The sequence below is a fragment of the Palaemon carinicauda genome, chromosome 13 (genome assembly GCF_036898095.1).
Source record: "Palaemon carinicauda isolate YSFRI2023 chromosome 13, ASM3689809v2, whole genome shotgun sequence".
NCBI lineage: Eukaryota > Metazoa > Arthropoda > Malacostraca > Decapoda > Palaemonidae > Palaemon > Palaemon carinicauda.
This window is the reverse complement of record NC_090737.1, coordinates 52,614,232-52,635,869: the sequence shown is the minus strand read 5'-3', so window position 1 is coordinate 52,635,869 and position 21,638 is coordinate 52,614,232.

Below are 21,638 nucleotides of genomic sequence, written 5' to 3'. Positions count from 1 at the left end.
CTCCTGTGTGCAGTCCGCTCTGGTACATATACCCTTCATAGTGTCCTATGGGGTTAGCCACTGGATGCGTTCTGTCTGCAGGGGTTTCCCCCCCCCCCCCCCCCCCCGCTCTTGGGTGTCCCCTAGCCCTCCCTTGGGCTACCTTAGCTCCCGGTCCTCTGCGGCCCCTGCTTCTGGGTGATAGGGTTAGCCTCTATCATGGGTACACCCACTCAGGTGGGATGTCTGGGGGTTCGTGGCCGGACCCCTACATCCCTCCTTCTGTCTCTTTCACTATCCTGGTGCCGGTCCCTTGCCGCCTCCACTGTCGGTGGTACCCACCTCCTACCTTGGTGACTTATTCCTTACCCTCTGGGCCGCCAGTCCTCCGCGTGCCGGGGGACTGCCGCCTGCCGCCGGCTTCCAGCCGATGGCCTTCCCTCTTTCCTCATAGCTTGGTCATCCGTCCACCGGCCGGCCCCCGGAGTGCCGGCATCCGCCGCCGGCAGTCCAGCTCTGCTATAACCATCCTTGTTCCTGTCACCAAGCCGGCAACCTCTGGCTGCCGAAGCCGCCGCTCCCCCGCCGGCGTGCCGCCGCTCCCCCGCCGGCGTGCCGCCGCTGTGCCGGAGGCCGCCACCCTGGTATTACTCTTGACTTCTATATTGTCTTCCCTAATGCCAGAAACTCTGCTGGAGCGGACTCCGGCATGCCGGCGGTCTGCCGGAGCCTTCCGGAGGCGTCAAGGCGACTTGCACCCCCTTCTACTAGCTATCATCTGATATTGATAGCCCTACACTGCAACCAGATGACTTGTTTACGTAAATGGATCGGTATTTTATTACCGTTCTATTAGTAATCATGCTGTCTTCTTGCATATCACAGATTTCCAGCATGCTGTGAGTATCTTAGCACGGCGGGTTGCCGGAAACCGTTACCCTATGGGATCTTCTAGTCCCCTATTCTGGAACTGAGTGGCCTCAGTCCCAGCCTTATATCCTTGACAATTTCCAATAGAATTCTCACTGCCCTACGGGCATTCTATATTGAATTCTATCCTGTGCCTTCGGTCACTTCGGATTGTCCATGGATGAAGGTTACGGTAACCAGCCGGGCGAGATACACGGAGTATGTACCTATCCTTTCTCAGCCCTTCCTCTGTGCATCACACCTATTGTCAAGTTAAAATTAATGATTAATATTTAACTTTAGTTTAAGAGTCATTCTTATGACCCCCCCATACTCATATTCTCTTTCTTTTACAGGAGGAGCAGATGAAGTGTGACCACGACTTCTGTGCAGTGAAGCGCCCGCACTTCTACGGGCATACGGCGTGTAGGACCCACGCCCCTTGTGCCAACAAGAAAGGGGATCTGAAGTTCTGGGACCCGCAGAACTGTATGGTCTGCCAGGATCGCCTGGTCGATGCCTTTCATAACCCTCCCTCAGCGGAGGTCAGGGACGCTTCTCGGGATAAGCTACGCAAGTGGGTGCGTGGCTTCCAAAAGAACGCCACTGGACCATACCTGGCCACTGAAGACATGAGGGCCCTTCTGTTCCCAAAGGCCTCCCCTGATTCTGTGGTACCCAAAGACCTGATCCCCATCGTCCAGATCACGGTGGAACCAGACGTAGTCATGTCCCAGTCCATGCACGAGTGTCGCCTGGATTCCGAGAACGACGAACACATGTCGGATATTTCGGAGGGCACGGAGAAGACCCTCATGGCCCAAGGCGCGGAAGATGAAGAGGACCAGGTGGAATACACCGAGTCGGAGCAGGAGGTCGCTCCGCCTTCCATTACCGCCCCTACTCCTACACCGACGGAAGTGTCTCTCCCGTCTACCTCCGCTACCCCGGAACCCATCCCATCCGCCCAAGAGATGTTCCGGATGATTAAAGCCATTATGGACGACAGACTTAAAGAGACTCACGAGTTCATCAGGTCCATGGGAGGGTCCAAAGAACCGAAGAAGATCTCGGTTAAGGATCTCCCTGCATGCTCACATGCCAACCCTTGGAGGTATGCCGAGCATATGGTTATCGCGACCGGCAGGATCTTTATCAGCGATAAGATCGGCACGGTCCCCCCTGGAAGATGTGGAGTTCTTCCCGAACTTTGAGGCTTTCCCGGACTGTTACGTCCGGTTTCGTTCCGAACCTGCCTCTAAAGAAGAGACCGAACCCAAGGAGGCGATAGTGTTCGATCTCTCGAAGGCCCAGGCTATGCTAGCCACCGCATTTAAAAGTAGAGGTTTTACCTGCTCTAAGCTTCCGGCCCTGAGCAAGAAGCACCCTACTTACGTCGCACCCGACGATGCAGTCCTTCCCTTCATGGAAAAGGCCTTCGCTGCGTGCCACAAGCCTGTGGAAGAAGGAAAACCCTGCCCTGCACTGGAGGAGTGCAGACCCTTCTCCATAGTAACTCCCCCCGATGCTCGACACTGGAAGGATATCCAGCATACCTTCGTGGTGGGAAAGCTAGATCCTGACGTAGCCGGACGTCAGTTTAACGAAGACCTCCCGAAACTCAACGACCACCTCCTTCGTCGGGAACAAGATACAAAGGAAAGGCTCACAGCATCCATGTCCCACCAGGTACAACTTGATGTCATGGCTGGTGACACCAGAGTTCCAGACCACCACATGGTACTCGCCAAATCCCACATGGCAACTCTGGTGAAGGACTTGTACCACTTCATGAAGGCTCGGAGAGCCTGTCGAGAATTCGTGTTCTCAGGTGCCACTGTGAATCACGAACCCCGGAGGCTGATTTCCTCCAACATCTGGGGTAAACACCTCTTCCCTCCGATCTCGTGAAAGAGATCACTGACAAGGCAGCCACTGAGAATAGGAACCTTCTCAATAAGTGGGGCATGTCAAAAAAGAGGAAATCCTCTCAGGACGATGGCCCTCAACCTAAGAGGAAATCCTCCAAGCAAAACCCCCAGCAACGTCAACAGCGACGACAGTTTCCGGGACCCGCTACTCCCCAAGTGGCTGCTCAGCCACAACAGACCTTTCAGTTGGTCCCAGTCACCGGTTTTCACCCCTGCCTTTGAGCAACGGACAACTACCTTTCGTCCCAAAGGTAGAGGCTCAAACAGGGGTGCGAGCAGAGACGCATCTCGCCGCCCCTCCAGAGGTAGAGGAGGAAGGGGAGCTAGCGGCCGAGGCATTAAGCCCTCGGGACACCAGAAGCAATGAAGTGCTTCCGGTGGGAGGAAGACTCCGCCAATTCCAGGATCGTTGGACCTTCGATCCCTGGGCACACAGCATCGTCAAGAAAGGTCTAGGCTGGAGTTGGACTCAATCACCCCCAACCTTCCAGCAATTCTTCCAACGATCAACCCCCCTTCTGGAAGAATATGTCCTAGATCTCATGAACAAGAAGGTGATAAGGAGGGTAAAGTCCACCAGGTTCCAAGTGAGACTGTTTTGCGTCCCCAAGAAAGACTCCGACAAACTCAGAGTCATTCTGGACTTATCCCCCCTCAACAAGTTCATAGCGAACGACAAGTTCAAGATGCTGACTCTTCAACAAATAAGGACCCTTCTGCCTCGAGGTTCTTACACGGTCTCCATAGACCTGGCGGATGCCTACTGGCACGTTCCAATGAACCATCACGCTTCCTCCTACCTAGGATTTCGACTCCAAAGGAAAAGCTACGCCTTCAGGGCCATGCCCTTCGGCCTCAATGTGGCCCCTCGGATCTTCACAAAGCTGGCGGACGCCATACTACAACAGCTCCGCCTCCGAGACGTCCAGGTGATGGCCTACCTCGACGATTGGCTAGTTTGGGCTCCATCGCCCGAGGATTGTTTAAAATCCTGCAGCAAAGTCACCCAGTACCTAGAACACCTGGGATTCAAGATAAACGTGAAGAAATCTCGCCTCTCTCCAGCTCAGAAGTTCCAATGGTTAGGAATCCAGTGGAACCTTCAGTCACACCGCCTTTCCATCCCCCAGAAGAAAAGGAAGGAAATAGCAGGGTCTGTCAAGCGACTACTGAAATCCAAGCGGATCTCAAGACGCCAGCAGGAACGAGTTCTAGGCTCTCTACAGTTCGCCTCAGTGACAAACCCGGTGCTTCGTGCACAGCTAAAGGATGCCGCGGGAGTCTGGAGACGTACTGCATCCATCGCTCGAAGAGACCTCAAGAGACGGCTCCCAAACAGACTTCGACTTCTCCTCAAGCCGTGGTCGGAAGCAAAGGCCCTGAAAAGGTCCATCCCTCTTCAACACCCACCTCCATCACTCAACATCCACACGGACGCTTCGCTGGAGGGTTGGGGAGGTCACTCCCACCAGAAACAGGCTCAAGGCACGTGGTCTCCACTATTCAAGACGTTTCACATCAACATCTTGGAGGCCATGGCGGTCCTTCTAACACTGAAGAAACTCTCCCCGCCTCCCTCGATCCATATTCGTCTAACCCTAGACAACTCGGTGGTAGTTCGATGTCTCAATCGCCAAGGCTCAAGATCGCCCCAGATAAATCAGGTGCTTCTCCCAATCTTCCGTCTGGCAGAGAGGAAGAAGTGGCACCTATCTGCAGTTCACCTACAAGGATTCCGCAACGTGACGGCGGACGCTCTATCCCGGACAAGCCCGATAGAGTCGGAATGGTCTCTAGACGCAAGATCATTCTCCTTCATCTCCCACCAAGTCCCAGAACTTCAGATCGATCTCTTCGCAACGAGCGACAACAATCAACTTCCTCGTTATGTGGCCCCGTACGAGGACCCCAAGGCAGAGGCGGTGGACGCCATGTCCCTGGATTGGAACAGATGGTCCAAGATCTACCTGTTCCCTCCCACTAACCTTCTGCTGAAAGTCCTCTCCAAGCTGAGAACCTTCAAAGGGTCGGCGGCCCTAGAGGCTCCCAAGTGGCCCCGGAGCAACTGGTACCCCCTGGTCCTGGAGCTGCACCCCACGCTGATCCCTCTCCCGGGCCCAGTTCTCTCCCAACAAGTACAGAAGTCGACTGTCTTCGCTTCATCATCGAAAATCAAGGACCTTCATCTCATGATTTTCTCTCCCTAGCTGCGAAGAAGAGGTTTGGGATCTCGAAGAAAAGTCTAGACTTCCTCGAGGAATACAAGACCGAATCCACAAGACGGCAATACGAATCATCTTGGAGAAAACGGGTCTCATTCGTCAAGGCAAAAAATCCTACGGAAATCACCATTGATTTTTGTATGTCCTTCTTTATTCACCTTCATGGACAGGGATTAGCAGCCAATATGATTTCTACTTGCAAATCGGCCTTGACTAGACCACTGTTGTATGCCTTCCAAATTGATCTGTCCAGCGACATCTTCAATAAACTGCCGAAAGCATGCGCTCGTCTACGCCCAGCACTCCCACCGAAACCGATCTCCTGGTCATTGGACAAGGTGCTCCATTTCGCCTCCAACTTGGATAATGATTCATGCCCTCTCAAGGATCTGACTCAAAAAGTTATATTTCTCTTTGCTCTTGCTTCAGGAGCCCGAGTCAGCGAAATAGTGGCATTATCAAGAGAAGAGGGTCACATCCTGTTTACTGATTCAGGAGACCTTACCCTCTCCCCGGATCCGACGTTTCTCGCCAAAAACGAATTACCCACCAAAAGATGGGGCCCTTGGAGAATATGCCCCCTGAAGGAAGATGCCTCTCTATGCCCAGTAAAGCCTCAAGGTCTATCTTTGCAGAATTTCGAACTTTGGTGGAGGCCAACTCTTCAAAGGAGAAACATCGGGCAGCGACCTGTCACTGAAACAACTAAGAGCGAAAATCACCTAATTCATTCGCAGAGCGGATCCTGACAGTACACCCGCCGGTCACGATCCTAGAAAAGTTGCATCGTCTCTGAATTTCTTTCAGAGTATGGACTTCGAAAGCCTTAAAAGTTTCACAGGCTGGAAGTCCTCGCGTGTTTTCTTCAAACATTATGTGAAACAAGTGCACGAAGTCAAACATTTTGTGGTGGCCGCAGGTAGTGTTATGAAACCTGCACCTAACTCTGCATAGAACAGCGAGTTACTTGGGACTCTAACTCTTCGGGTGCCTATGTTGACCCTCGAGCGATACGTAGTGATGTCGAAAACACTTAGTGCTTTCTTATAACTGTTCTTATCCCAGGTGAAATGTCATAGTCGTCACACGAGTGCCGCATGCCTAGAGCATGATGTGTTTTAATTAAAGACTGACGTTCCTCGAGAACGAGTGCCTACTAATAAATTTGAAATTCCCTTTCAGATTCAAGAGCAAGTCTTTATTACTATGTACATTATAATTTGTTGTAAATTAACTTTACTTATTACTGCAATTCATTTATTTTTCTGCAATTGTGAAATAAAATTCTTATTTTATTACTTGTGCGTCTCAATCCGCTCCTACTTATACTATGAAATACATGTCTGTCATAGTTTTATTATCCCCTTCCTTATGGTTAATGAAGATACTAAGGTCTTAACCCTTATTATATATTCACCTTTGCAATGTAATATTCTAATACGAATACTTACTCTTCATACCTTAGAGACGAGACTATTCTTCTCGACATACAGTGTCCAACCACCACTCGTCTGCCTTCGAGAATGTTCCTATACGAATGCCAACCATTCAGTCTTGTCTCCAAGTTCTTCAGGTTCTTCTAGCAGGGTGAATAGCCCTTCGATAACCACTTTGATCTCGGCATGGCCCGTGGGAACTTCACTGCCAAGGGGGCAGGAAGGTTTCTTCCCTACGGTTCTTTTATTAAGATTACTATGCTACCTTGTTCAAAGCCTTTGGCACTTACCCAATAGGGGAAAATCTACCACGATACATTGATTCTCTGGTATTCTTCCATCAGGACGCCATGGCTTGAGCCCAAAAAACGGATTTTGAGCGAAGCGAAAAATCTATTTTTGGGTGAGATAGCCATGGCGTCCTGATGGACCCTCCCTGCTACTTCGTCCAGTTTTTAGGTCCCACCCTGCTCTGCTGTATCATGGTGATCGGCAAGCAACTGACTTCAGGATGAGGACGGACGTGACGTCATTTAGCAATGGCGCCCGTTTGTTTACGTCTCGAGTACTAAAAGTAGCCACGAACGAGATTAGCTGTGGAACGGCTCCCAGCTATTCTCCGCCCCTACACACCGAAGTGTTAACTCTGTTTGGGGTGTAGATAGCTATGTGGCGCGTTAATACATGCGTCCCCTGTTGATATACGATGTCTTATAAGGGAAACCATTAGGATACTCGCTCCAGAAGTTAGAATTCTGTGATAACCTGTGGTTAAATTCTCTGGGAATGTCTAGTAGTTATATATCCAAGGAAGCTACCAAAAAGGAACCTTCCATCAGGACGCCATGGCTATCTCACCCTAAAATAGATTTTTCGCTTCGCTCAAAATCCGTTTTTTGGGTGAGATAGCCATGGCGTCCTGATGGACCCTCCCTGCTACTTCGTCCAGTTTTTAGGTCCCACCCTGCTCTGCTGCATCATGGTGATCGGCAAGCAACTGGCTTCAGGATGACGACGGACGTGACGTCATTTAGCAATGGCGCCCGTTTGTTTACGTCTCGAGTACCAAAAGTAGCCACGAACGAGATTAGCTGTGGAACGGCTCCCAGCTATTCTCTGCCCCTACACACCGAAGTGTTAACTCTGTTTAGGGTGTAGATAGCTATGTGGCGCGTTAATACATGCGTCCCCTGTTGATTTACGATGTCTTAAAAGGGAAACCTTTAGGATACTCGCTCCAGAAGTTAGAATTCTGTGATAACCTGTAGTTAAATTCTCTGGGAATATCTAGTAGTTATATATCCTAGGAAGCTACCAAAAAGGAACCTTCCATCAGGACGCCATGGCTATCTCACCCAAAAATAGATTTTTTGCTTCGCTCAAAATCCGTTATATATATATATATATATATATATATATATATATATATATATATATATATATATATATATATATATATATATATGGGTGGCTTCTATCGTACATTCATCCCGAGAAATAGATGACCCAATAGTCATACGACTGTATTTCCATATTCAGAAAGTAGTAGTGTAATAAATAGATGACAACAATACAGAACATTAAGAATATTCAATAAAGTATTCCATATCAAAGCATCATAGCAGAACCTAGAGTAGGCTACAGCTAGATTATAAGAAAGTAACACTTTTCAATAACATAATAAAATCTGAAAAACAAATTTTTCAGAATTATGATCAGAGAAAGATATAGTAAATAAATGATTGAATTGAAAGAAATAAAGAACTCAGGGGAAAGATTTATGGATATATGAAAAATAATAGAATATTTTTTTTTTCTTTTAATCATGGACAATAGAAGGGAATGGAAAACAACACTACAATTTATTATACAATGGGGTATGAAAACTAGGTTGAACAAGCTTGACGTAAGAGAAAAAAAAATCATTGATTATGTTTACGAGATTTGACAAAAGCTTTTTGTTGCCTAATTTTATATACAAATAATGTAAAAGGCCTACTTCAACAAAATGTCTCTTCTGGGTAGTTCTTCAGCACAATTGGTCAAATCACCCAAATAGGTAATTCTCAAAGGATTTATGTAGTCAATCACAACGTCAGGTATGAGTTTTGAAGCTGCAAATTACAATATCCTCTTATATGCTTTAAAATTTTGAAGCTGAACTTTTATTTGGCAATCATGAACAAGGATAACAGTTTCTAATTTTAATTATGGTAAATAAACTTGCCAACATTTGTAAACTACAGAATTTAGTTGGTGCTGAAAATTAAATGAAAACTTTAAACATATTTTAATTTAGGAATGGAGTCAAATTATAGACATCAGGTTATCTATTTTCATTACTTGGCATAACGCCAATTCAAAAGTAAGTATACATTGATTATAAGAGACATAACTGACAATCGCGTGAGCTACCAACGAAGGGTAGGGATAGGGAAGTGGGGAATAGGGGATAAGGATAAGGATGAGTACCCCTGGATACAATCCAGTTTGTAGCCCGAAGGCAGGTACTCGGGATGGGAAAGAGTAAAAAAAAAGGGGGGAAAAAGAAGTATAGGAGGAGAGTGAGAGAATGCAGTGTAAGGTAGTCTCCATAACACTTTTTCTGTAATTTCAATTTACCGAATGATATGTCAATAATGCTGTTTCCAGTAATAATAAAGGTTAATTTTCAAACATTTGATATGAATTTTTATTTCTACGTCATATGTAAATTTTAAAAAATATTTCTGCTTTTCCAGCATTAGCTGCATTTTCTTCAGTAACCACCCAATCCAATCTGGAGATGGTAGCTCAACAAGCCCCTCACGTGAGACACATGATTTAATTAATGATTTAATATTTCTATGTAATCTAATTTTGGCTGCAATTAGTCTACTTTTATATATATTCTAACAATTTAGTCCTTGATTGGAGATGACTGTCTTACGTTTTCTTGTCCATACTTTTATTTTCTTTACAGTTCTCTATACTTGGCCTATTCTCATTGATTCTCGAATTTCAGATGAATCTTGTTTTATAATTGTGTACCTATTGAGGTAATAGTTAATTTCCTTCTTAATATATTATATTCACTGTAAAATTCACAATATTTTCTCAAGTTATAGTTCTTGAATACTTGGTGTCCCATTGCTTGGGTTGATTGATTCGACTTTAAGTCAATATGGGGTTTTGTCACAAAGATGCCCATAAATTTGGTCAGTTTTTTTAAGGGAATAAGATCTCTATTATGAACATCTGAACTCTACTAACCAACCGAGACCGATCTATTTGCACCATTTTTATGTACCAGCATTTTTGTATGTTTACAATATTATGATGTAATGTTTCAATCAATAAAGACTGATACGCATATCGAACATAAATATTTTCTTGTGATATAATATATTTTACTTCATGAAAATGTGTATAATTATTTAAATATTTTAGGTGATCAGATGTTTATATTTATCTTCTTGTGAGATTAGATACTTATAAGCTATTTTTTTGGTATGTAGGCTACAGATGTTAGATTTGGAAGTAACTTGTATTTTTTCTAAGTGTACAAGCCCGTAGCTATTTATTTCTGATATTACTTTTGGCTAAACTGAAAGAGGAGCCATAAGACTTTTAGCGAGGGATAACCATCCACCTGCTAATTAGCGGGGTGGGGGGTGGGGTTGGAGGTTTCTGGTTATTTCACTTAGTTACACACCTAGGCTGAGTAACCACTTTTTTTAGGAGGCACTACTTTTAGGAGGATAGGTGTTGGCGGGCCAGTTTGTATAAATTGCTATTGATTTGTATCCTTAGGAAAAATACAAATCACTTTTTAATTTGTCCTAACACAAACCCATACTATTTGTAAGGGATAACTTAATCTTTAGGAGAGTGGAAGTCCAAACCAACTAGCATTAACCTTTCATTTCCCTGTACGTTACAAGCTCAACACATAACAAATAAAAAAAAAACCCACGCCTCCCTAAACCATGCTATGCATGGTTCACGGCCTAAGGAAGCTGTGTGCTTGTGATACTAGTAATGTAACAGTCTAGGTAAATATTCTTCAAGTCATAAGAGTCTTCTGTTGTTATCATAGACATTGCCCAATAACCCTGTAGCTAGGGGTAGGAGGATGTAACAAGTATTATTTGAAGACCAGGTTACACAAGGTAAATTATTTTACCTGTAGATATGTGATGCCAGCTTTTCAGAGGACCCTGATTGCTAATTTCCTAAAAGGGGAAGATGAAGGAAAGAAGGAGCCAGTCATTTTTTTGCATTCACCCCAAACTTATACCCTGTAACTTTTGCTCTCAACTCTCTGCTACTTGTCCATCAACAAGCTTTAGGTTCATAAACCACTTGTGTAGCCACCACAGGACCAATTGAGAACCTGTCCATGTTCCTTTGGGTCATGTTTTACAGTTAGTTGGCGATGAATGTCCCCTGGCACTTCCATACACTTGCAATACCTGCACCACAAAGTAGTTCCTTAGAAAGACAGGGATGTTGCAATGCCCCTGACGTCATTAGGTCTGGGTTGTCGTGTTGGAGGATGGCCAGAATTCATGGCCAGGTGAATGACTTTGCAAATACAAGTAGAGATGGTCTTCTCCCAATTCAGAATGGCCGAAATCTAGGATCCATTACTCCCTGATTTTGAGTCTTAGCAATAAACTCAGAAACAAAGTCTAGAATTACCTCCCTCATCCTTTTGAATAGGCGATGTCATATGGAGGACCATGCAATTCACTATCTCTTTTGGCCGTAGTCGAGGCAAGTAGGAACTCCGTCTTATAAGTGAGGTGGCGATCTGTTGTCTGGCATACATGTTCATAGGGAGAACCCATCAGACACTGATGGACCCAAACCACGTTTCAAGGAGGAGGTCTGACTTCTGACACGGGGATAGTTAAGCTTGTAGCTTCATACAAAGAGAGAAAGTTCTAATGATGAGGAAGAAATATCGACTCCTTACAGTTTAAAGGCAAGGCCCAAGGCTAAGAGGTAGCCTTTTACTGCCAAAACCGAGAGGAGCATTTCCTACTAAAGGTGCACAAGGAACTCCTCTACTTGGCCTGGTAGAATGAAGCTGGGCTGTTTGAGTGTATTGTGTCACAGAGAGAGTTCTCTCAGAAACTTCGTCAGGAGTTGCAGAAGATCCGGAAACCACTCTGCATGTGGCCATAGCGGAACTATGAGAGTCGAGAGTTATAGAGAGATTGTCAGATGCTCTGGTCTTGTTGAGTACTCTTCTCATCAGACAGAATGAGAGAACGTTGTTGAGATTGATGTGGTCCCACCGTTGCTGAAATGTATCTTGCCAGAAAGGCTGCGGATCTAGAACTGAGGAGCAGTAAAGCGGTAGCCTTAAATTCAGGGATGTCGCAAACGAGTCCACAGTCAAGGAACCCTGTTACATAGTAATTCAACGACAACTCAGAACCCACTATCAGAGTTACTGTACTCAGATTGTTCTCAAGCACATTCCTCTTGCCCAGTATGAAGTGGACCAATAGGGACACTAAGTTGTCTTCTGCCATTGACAGTATCTCTACTGCCGGATGGCATAGGGACTGCAAGAAGGTGCCGCCTTTTTTGTTCATATAAGCCAGTAATATGGTGTTGTTGCTCATCAACACCACGGATCGACAAGCCTGGAACTGATGGAACTGTTATAGGGCTAGGAAGGCTCCTCTAGAGATTTGTGTGTTGGTACCCTTCAGATTCAGACCAGATGCCAGAGCCCATGTGGCACAACATATGGTCCCACCCTTCTTTTGATGCATCTGGATAGAGCATCAATTCCGGGTTGCGAACGAGAAAATCCACACTTCGTTAGAGGTTCTCATTTGCCACACCCCACATGAGGGTCTGTCTACTCTTCTAGTACTATGGGAACTAGAATATCCGAGGAATCACTAGTCTAATTCTACCTGGACTTCAGCTGCCATTTTAGAGATCAGATCCTGAGGTGGCCGTTGGGCACTAGATGGACCAGGGATGATAGGTGACCTTTGGGACACAACCATTGCTGGGCCTGGAAATTCTTCCCCTCTGAGGAAAGGTCTTGCTATCATCCTGAGCCTCTGTACCTTGTCGTCTGATGGGAAGACATTCAGTTGATCGGTGTCAATGATCATATCTAGGTATACCAGTCTCTGAGAGGGAAGTCTTTGGAATCTCAAGATTGCTCCTTTTATACTAAATATGCATACTGTTTAAAACTTACAAGCCACAGGTCTTTCCAGCCTGTCCTAACTTAGAGATGGCACCTCAAGACCAATAGCCTACGCATCGAGATGTGATGTTGTTTGGGAAAAAGAAGCCGGACGTTGGCTACCTAAACTCGACCTCGCAAAGTTATAGGCCACACTATTATAAGGTGGGTAAATTGCCTACTGTCAGTAAACCTTGTGCTCCCACTCGCTCCCACTAGCTGTCCCCTTGTACATTGAAGAATCCAGATTCTAGGAAGGGCAAGGACAGTAAAAGACTTGAAAGGGCGCAAACATGGAGGGGAAAGCAGCAATTTCCTTAGTAGCCTCTGATCAAGGCTGGGGGGGAGGGGGAGATGGAAGGGGCCACGTGTCCACTAAACCACTCCAGTAGGCCTAATGAACTGGAACTAAAGACCGCCATAGTTCTGGACACGGGCACCCAGACAGTGGCGTAGGTAGAAGTTTGTCAGTGGGTAGGCACCAAGGGGGCACAGCTGAATATGGCAGGGCCATGGGCTATTTGATCAAGTGTATACTTGCCAATTTCAGAAGCATCCTAAAGCCATAAGATATTCTGGCATTGTACAGGTAGCTGTGATTCTGTTATATTGTATCAAGGAGAACAGAGATGCATAGAAATCAGGTACATTATAATTATACGTAATTACAGAATAGGAAGAATTACAGATATAAAACTTAAAAATGTTTAGTGAGCTAGGCAAAATGCATTAATTCCTGTAATTCCTGTGCGTATAGTAATTACAAAATATAGACATGGAATAAAAGAAATTTTTTTTTTCATAAGTCTATTATGTAATAGGTAATCTTGATAGAAAATGTAATGGATGAATTAAACTTTATATATATATATATATATATATATATATATATATATATATATATATATATATATATATATATATATATATATTGAAAGTAACAAAATAAAAAAAATGCTTGCTATATATTATACATGATGAGGAACAGACTACTGCGACATGATAAATTTTTGCAATATTCTCCTGTTCCTGTGATTTTCTCTAAACCTAGCTAAGCATACCTCTAAATCTAGTCTTTCAACTTTCATATTTTCAGCTAACAACACAGTAAGATTGTTTAATCTGGGATTGCCCATTACATTTATGAGAGTAGTCTTCATAAATTTCAGATGAGAGAAGCTTCTCTCTGCTGAAGCCGACAACATTAGAAAAATTTCCGTTAAGTCTAACGATGATTTAGGTCTTCCAGTGTCACTTACGGCCTTGTAGCGTCGTTTTAACATGCATTTTACAGAGAAGAGCTTATTTTTGAGATTTTTAGTGTTAGCGTAATAGACACGAATAAATCAACGCATTTTCTCAAAAGATAAGAATTTTATACTTTTTGAGTTAAGTGACTGGAATGCTTTCATAAGCGTGTATATTTCATTACTTACCAGGCTTTTCACTTCTTACAACATATGAGGTACAATAAGGTAGAAAAGTGAATTCGTTCTGAATCCTTAACAGTGAGGTCAAAGTGTGTGCTCCCTGGCAGTTTTCATGTAGAATCACCAACAACAAACGCTTGCAATTTTGTAGAAATTATATGTTTCCTTGATAGTCTACACCCTGAAGTATCAAAACCAACAGCTGTTGTAACCAGCAGAAAAGCTTCAGAGTTGGTAGCTGTTTCAAGTGGAGTACCTTAAGGATCCGTCCTTGTTCTATTGCTATATCTGAACTACATTAACGATATAGATTTAGAATTAACTAGTAGAATAGCCAAATTTGTCGACGATTCTAAATTAGGCTTAAATGCTCTGAACTCAGAAGACGTAGAAGCCTAAAGAGAGGATCCAATGAAGCTAGGAGAATGGTCCAGAAAATGGCAAATGCTTTCAACTCTGAGAAATGAAAACTAATACACATAGGTTATAATGACATGCAATCAGATTACTCACTGCTGGGTAATGAAATAGAAAGTGTGGATCAAGAATAAGATCTCGGTATTATCATCAGCAAGGATTTGAAGTTCACCAAACAGAGCATAAAAGCTGAAAAAAAAGTACAGAAACTAAGAGGCTAATAAAGAGACAATTCAAATACAGAAACAAAGACACTGTACTACTGCTCTATACATCACTAGTAAGATCCCATCTAGAATACAGAATTATATAGATAGATTGGAAGTAGTATAATCTAGGGCCACAAAACTAATTCCAATACTAACGGAATTTGAATATAGATGGAGGATGGAACGTTTGAACTTTTTTGATATACAAATGCGACCAAGGGTACAGTTAATAAAGGCATTCCAAATTCTTAAAGGAATAATTAATAAAGATTACAACAATCTATACAAGCTGAGCATAAATCACTCCAGAGGTGATAGATCAAAACTGGAATTGAAAAGATACACCACTCAATGTGACAATTCCCTTATATTGTGGATATATATATATATATATATATATATATATATATATATATATATATATATATATATATATATATATATATATATATATATATATATATATATATGTATATATATATATATATATATATATATATATATATATATATATATATATATATTTTATTTTTGTATTAAAATGTTTGGGTGGGAGCTTTGTCCAGGAAAGGCTCCCTACATCAGTTATTCAAAGATCATCAGGGGAGGATAATGAGCACTTACACTCGGGGCACAAGCACCCTGCTAATAACTTTACTGTCCAGAAGCCGGAGAACTCCACACGTGAAAATAAAAGTAATTTAAGAGGCTACTCTAGCTTTGTCAGGTCTATAGTCATCTTGCACGCTTAGTCTCTGTTTCGATTCTGTCCCAGTGACCCCAGTGAGATGCTGGACTGTTATCTTATGTTATTGTAATTGGAGACAATAATAAAAATGGGAGCAGTGATGTAAAGTAAAGTTGAAAAGTTTGAAGACATGGATCTTTACCTTTGAAGCAAGTATATTAATACAAAGTTCCTCATTGAAACCACTTATAGACTTACTTAGGATTACTCCTTTCAAATATTTGGTATTCTATCCCGTGATCAAATATTCAAAATTTGCATATCAAAATAAATGAGGGAGTAAAATACAAAGGAGGTTTAATTAACCTAATATTGATTTATTTTACAAATTTACATTAAATGAAAAAGGACATCTTGACAAACAAAATGTGATATAATCAAAAGCAATTCAAAATAATGATAAATGGTTGGACAGACACGTGGTCTGCTGCAATAGTCAATAACTGTAATATGGTTGGACACATGGCCCATGTGCCCCAGAGACTGCTAGTCTCAAAAGCAAAAAATTTTATCTAAAAATTATATACACACAATTCGACCGCGCACAGTCCGAATTATGTAATAGCCAGATACTCTACTCAAGTTGATATTAGTCTAAACTAAGAAATGGGGGAAAAACTAAGTGGCCACTTTTGTTACCTGCACTTCTTGGAAGACAGTCCTTTGGCCTTAATGCCTCTTGACCGGAACATTGCACAAGTTGGCACTTTGCACTCTCGACTGGCTCACCCCTAAAATTCTCACTTTGGTAATTAAGGTTTTCCAGGCACTTCTTCACTAACTCTCTGACCAGCTTGACTCCTGTGTGAGTCGACTTTTGGGAAGAGGGATGAGGGGTGAGCCAGAGGTGCACTGATTAACTGACAAGCAGGTCAGTTGGTCACAGCAACTTTTGAACGAATGGGCTGAGGTTAAAGTTGAGAGGGATCACCTCGCTTCACCTTTCCAGACAGGTGAGGGTCACAATGTGCTCAGTAAGCCAGTAGAAGTGCCATATCGGGACTTTTGGACAGGGCACTATATTGTTGCAAGGAGTGCATAGGAGGCAAGATTTTGTATTAAATACTTAGAGGAATCTTGCTGCTCTAAGGGAGTTTATATATACTATAATCCTACTTATTCTGGCTTGCTAAAAAATTTACTATGGAATTATATGCGCACGTTTCGATAAATGACTGAATTAACTTTCTTGAAAGTAAAACATGTGAAAAAGCGCATGGGCTTATGAATTGAACAAAAAATAGTAAGTTAAAAGCTAAAAAAACAGGTCGAGGCTGACACTGTTGTCGTGACGATTTCACAATTACTGGCACAATGAGACAACCACTGAACTGTTCAAAATGTAGATAGGCGCACTAGGCAGCGATTTAATTATTAAAGCGCGCTCTCGTAGAGGCTAAACAAATACAAAATTTCCCTCACGCGGAGGTGAAGCAAAAATATCCTCGCTAAAGGACAAAAACTAAAATTTCCTCGCTAAAGGACAAAAAACAAAATTCTCCTCGCAAACGGAAATTAAATGGAACTACATGCAGTAATTTACGTACAGTAGACAACAATTAAGCACCCTTTAGTTTGGGTTGTAAACTAGATCCGCCATCTCAGAACAAACATGTGGAATGAAACGTTCTTGGTGAAATTAAGTTTCTACGTTCCTTGTAAGAAGACTTATAATTATATTGCGCCAATTCACTCTCTAGGATAAGGACACGTGCTAGGTATAAGGGGAACTTTAGTTAGAAAGGTTAAGGTTAGTTAGGGAAGGTAAACGACACTAAGGAAGGTAGACCAAAGTACAAAATGTTACAAATTAGATGCTAAATTAGCAAAATTAGTTGTAAGAGTGCGTACATCCGTGCTCTAGTTGAGCAGTAAACACAGGCGTCTGAACCACAAATAACCTTAGTTCAAGCAGCTTAGAACTTTCTGGCTACAAGTGAAACCCGCCACAACACGTGGGTGAACGGATTCGAAACAAAGCGAAGTTCCTGTAGAGAACATTCAACCAACAAATTAACCTGGCTACGTAGTTCTTTCCTTAAACACGTGGTAGATACAAAAAAACGTATTTTGAGCAAAGCGAAAAATCTATTTTTGGGTGGTATGGCCATGTCGACCTCTTGGAAGGTCCCTTTAGGCAGCCTTCTAAGGGTTATTTGGCTACAGTGATACTCCTAGAGAATTGAAAACAGGTCTTCAGAATTCTAACTTCAGGTGCGAGTATGCTGAAAATAACTCTTAAGGATGGCAATCTTCACCACAAATAGAGTTTTAGCTCTGAGGGGGAAGAGTTGAGAATTTGAAGGGGAGCTGTTATCAAGGTTACACGGTGGATCCACTTCTAATATCACCTTAGCGAACTTTTCCTTGTTGCAATTAAGCATGGATAGCCGCAGATAGAGTAGTTTCGGTTGGGGATTTGTTTCATATATGTGTACTCCTTTTTAGAAAGGAGGGTGGGTTTTAAAGGACGACAGGGCCATATCTCCCAATGATAGATTTCTCACTTTGCTCAAAATCCATTTTTTTTGGCTCAGCCCTGTCGTGCTGATGGAAGCTTACCAGAGAATTAACTTGAAAGTACGCTATCTGTGGGTTTGTATAAGTGCCTTTACTTTGAATGAGTTCCTTATATGGTCTCCCAGACCTTATGTATATGACATTTCTGTTATTTGTCATATCCACTGAGTTTGGAACTAGCTTAGGGCTTTCAGCCCCCTGCAAGTAAAATGTCGACTTCGACTATAAGGATTCGAAGTTTGTATCTCCATAGGGACAGATGGTAAATCTTAGAGATTACCCTTTATCCCTTGGAAATCTGTACTCTGATTTCAAGTTGGGCCCTTCTCGGGTTTAATGAAAACTCTAGTATGCTTTATTCGTCTGTTACTGAGATAGCCGCAATAAGATGCAAATACGTTCAGTATTTTACCTTGTAGCTAAATTATCAATTGTAGTTACAATCAGGTATGAATCTGATCAGGCATTGAAAACACATCAGGGTCCATATTTTCTCCTTTTGGGAAAATATGTAATTTCATCGAAATGATGCCCCTCAATAGAGATTTGAAACCAAATCTGACTGATCTGTACAGATTTTGGAAATGCATGAACACCGGGACGCAACGTTCACTCGGCACTGGTGTTATACCTTTATGGAACAGTGTGTTAATCATAGTTATGATTTGCACTTGAGGGTAAATGTACCCATGCACCCGGTGCACTGGAAAGTCCCAAAACAGTTCACTGTTCGTCGCAGGGTCAGACGAGTTCTTTAGAACTACCCACCAACACCACAAAATATCTTATCTTATGTACTTGCTTCGAATAGTGTTGGAAGAAGTTCTGTGAAGAAGCAATTTTCTTTGGATCATGAACTGTGAGTGAGCTGTCAGGATCCGCTCTGCGAATAAGTAGGTGCGCACTGCTCTCAGTTATTTTAGGCATAGATTTTTTATCCTGAGGTATCGCCTCGGAAAGGCTGTCCTTGAAGTCTGAAGTTCTATGAAGATAGACCTTAAGACCCCCTAATGGGCATAGGGAGACATCTTCCTTCAGTGGGCAGATTCTCCAAGGACCCCACCTTTTGGTGGGCAGCCCGTTTGGCAAGAAAAGTAGGATTGGGAAATGATTCAGTTCTCCCTCTTCTGTGAACTGAATATGGCCTATATTTCATTAACTCTAGCCCCTGAGGCTATTGCGAACAGAAAATTGAATCTCTGTATTTGCTCCTTTAGAGTACAATTCTCATTGTTTAGGTTCGAAGCATAGTGTAAGACTTTGACCAACAACCATGTAATGGGCTTTAGAGGGGTTGTCGGCTTGTGTCTAGTGAGTGCTTTGGTACCTTAAAAAAGGTTTCGCTTATGAGGTTTGTCTCAAAGGGGTATAGAAGAGGTCTAGTCAAGGCCGACTTACACATGGTTATTGTAGTGGAAGTCAGGCCTCGTTCAAGTAAGTAAAAGAAGAATGAGAGACAGAAACCTTCAAAATTTTTGTTGGTCACCTTGTTTCACAAGGGGTGCCCCTTTCTTCCAAGACAATTCACATTGTCTCCTGGTTGGACTTGATTTGTACTCTACAATAAAGTCGGTCACATTCTTTGAGATCCCGAACTTTTGTTCGCTGTTAGGGTAAAAAAATCCTGAAATGCAGGTTGTTTGTTCTCGCGGATGAAATGTAACAGCCGATTCCTGTACCAGATTTTATAAAGCTGAGTACGACAGAGGAGACAGCTGCAGTTTTAATTCTAGAATTAGAGGAAACCAATTGTTTTTGGGCCATTTAGGGGCCACTACAGGTGTGGTACCTTTGCAGGATACTAGCTTATCAAAGACTTTTAGAGGGAGATTGGTTGGTGGAAGCAGATACATTCGATTCCATCCGTTCCAGTCGAAAGACATGACGTCTATCACTTCTGCTTAAGGTTCTCGTAAAGGGCTACTAGTTTTTGATGTCGCTCATTGCGAAGAGGTCAATCTGTACAGTAGTTCCGGGACTTTTATCGAGAATAAAGGAGAATGAGTCTGCGTCTAGGGACCATTCTGTCTCTATTGGCTTTCGCCTGAATAGAGCATCCGCCGTCACATCGCGGAACCCTTGAAGGTGAACTGCTTGATAATGCCATCAACTCTTCCCTGCCAGGCGGAGGATGGCTAACATCACATGGTTGATGTGAGGTGAACTTGGGCCTTGTCGATTAGACACATTACTATCACCTCGTTGTTGAGAGCCAATCTGATGTGGACTGTTCTGCGAGGGGATAGTCTCCTCAACGTCATAGCCTCCAAGATGTTGATGTGAAAGTTTTGAACTGGAATGATCAATTTCTTGCCCTTTATTTTCATACGGATTGTCTCCCTGTTCTTTCAGGGAGGCTTCCGTGTGTATCACCTCTGATGTTTGTGGTGGTTGCAAGATAATTGTCTGTACTAGGCTCTTATTCATTGACCATGACCTCAATAGGATGCAATCGGGCCGGTGTCAACCTTGTCGATCTCTTCGAGCATCTGATGCGTATCTACTCCAGAATCCAGGCGCATCCTTTGGCTGTGCTTCTTAGCACCGGCTCTGTCACCATTGCGAACTGGAGAGAGCCCAGTGCTCTTTCCTGTTGATATTTTGAAATCCTCTTGTGTTGGATTAGTTTCCTGATAGATACTGCTATTTTTCTCCCCTTCTTTAATAGAATGGTGAGGTGTTGTGACTGCAAGTTCCCATGGATTCATAACCATTGAAACTTGTGAGCTGGAGAAAAGTGAGACTTTTAGCAACTGGTCTTGAGGTCCAGGTGTTCCAGAAAATGGATCACCTTTCCGGCCGCTTGCAGACAAGTAGTCTTGGATGCTACCCGCACCCGTCAATCGTCCAGGTATGCTACTACCTGTACTCCTTCGGAGTGCAGGTGCTGGTCGATCGTGTTCATGAGTTTTGTGAATACCTTTGGGGCTATATTTAGTCCAAAGGGCATGGTTGTGAAGACAAATTTTGTCTTCTGTAGCCTGAATCCTAGGTAGGAAGAGAGGGGGTGATTGACTGGTAGGTGCCAGTAAGCATCTGCCAGGTCTATTGAGACTGTGTACTCCCCTTTCTGGTAGAAAGGTCCTTTTGTGTTTCAATGTAAGCATCCGGAACTTGTTGTTCTCAATTAACTTGTTGAGTTTGTCCGAGTCTTTCTTTGGAACACAAAACATCCTTCCCTGTAATTTTGATGGACTTTGCTTTTCTCATTACCTTCTTATTCTGATGTATATTCTTCCAAAAAGGGGGTGGAGTGTTGGAAGAATTTTTGGATAAGTGTGGTGGATTTTTGTTCCATTTCCAACCAAGTCCATTCATAATTTGGCTGTGGACCAGGGATCGAAGGTCCAACGATCCCGAAAGTGGAAAATTCCGGCTCCTACCTGGAACCTTTCATTATTTAGAGGTTCCGGAGGACTTGTTTCCGTGACCGCGTCCTCCTCAACCCTTGGAAGGTTTCCGGAGGATCCTCTTTTTGGCCCCTTACCCTTGTAAAGCCAAAAGGTGGTTGAGTGCCTTTCAAAGCCTGGATTAAACACAGGTGAATGGCTACCAACTGTTGAGGGACCATCTGGAAGGTGGTTTGCGGCTGGGCTACTATCTGAGGCAACGTGGTCATGGTCGTGGTCAGAAAT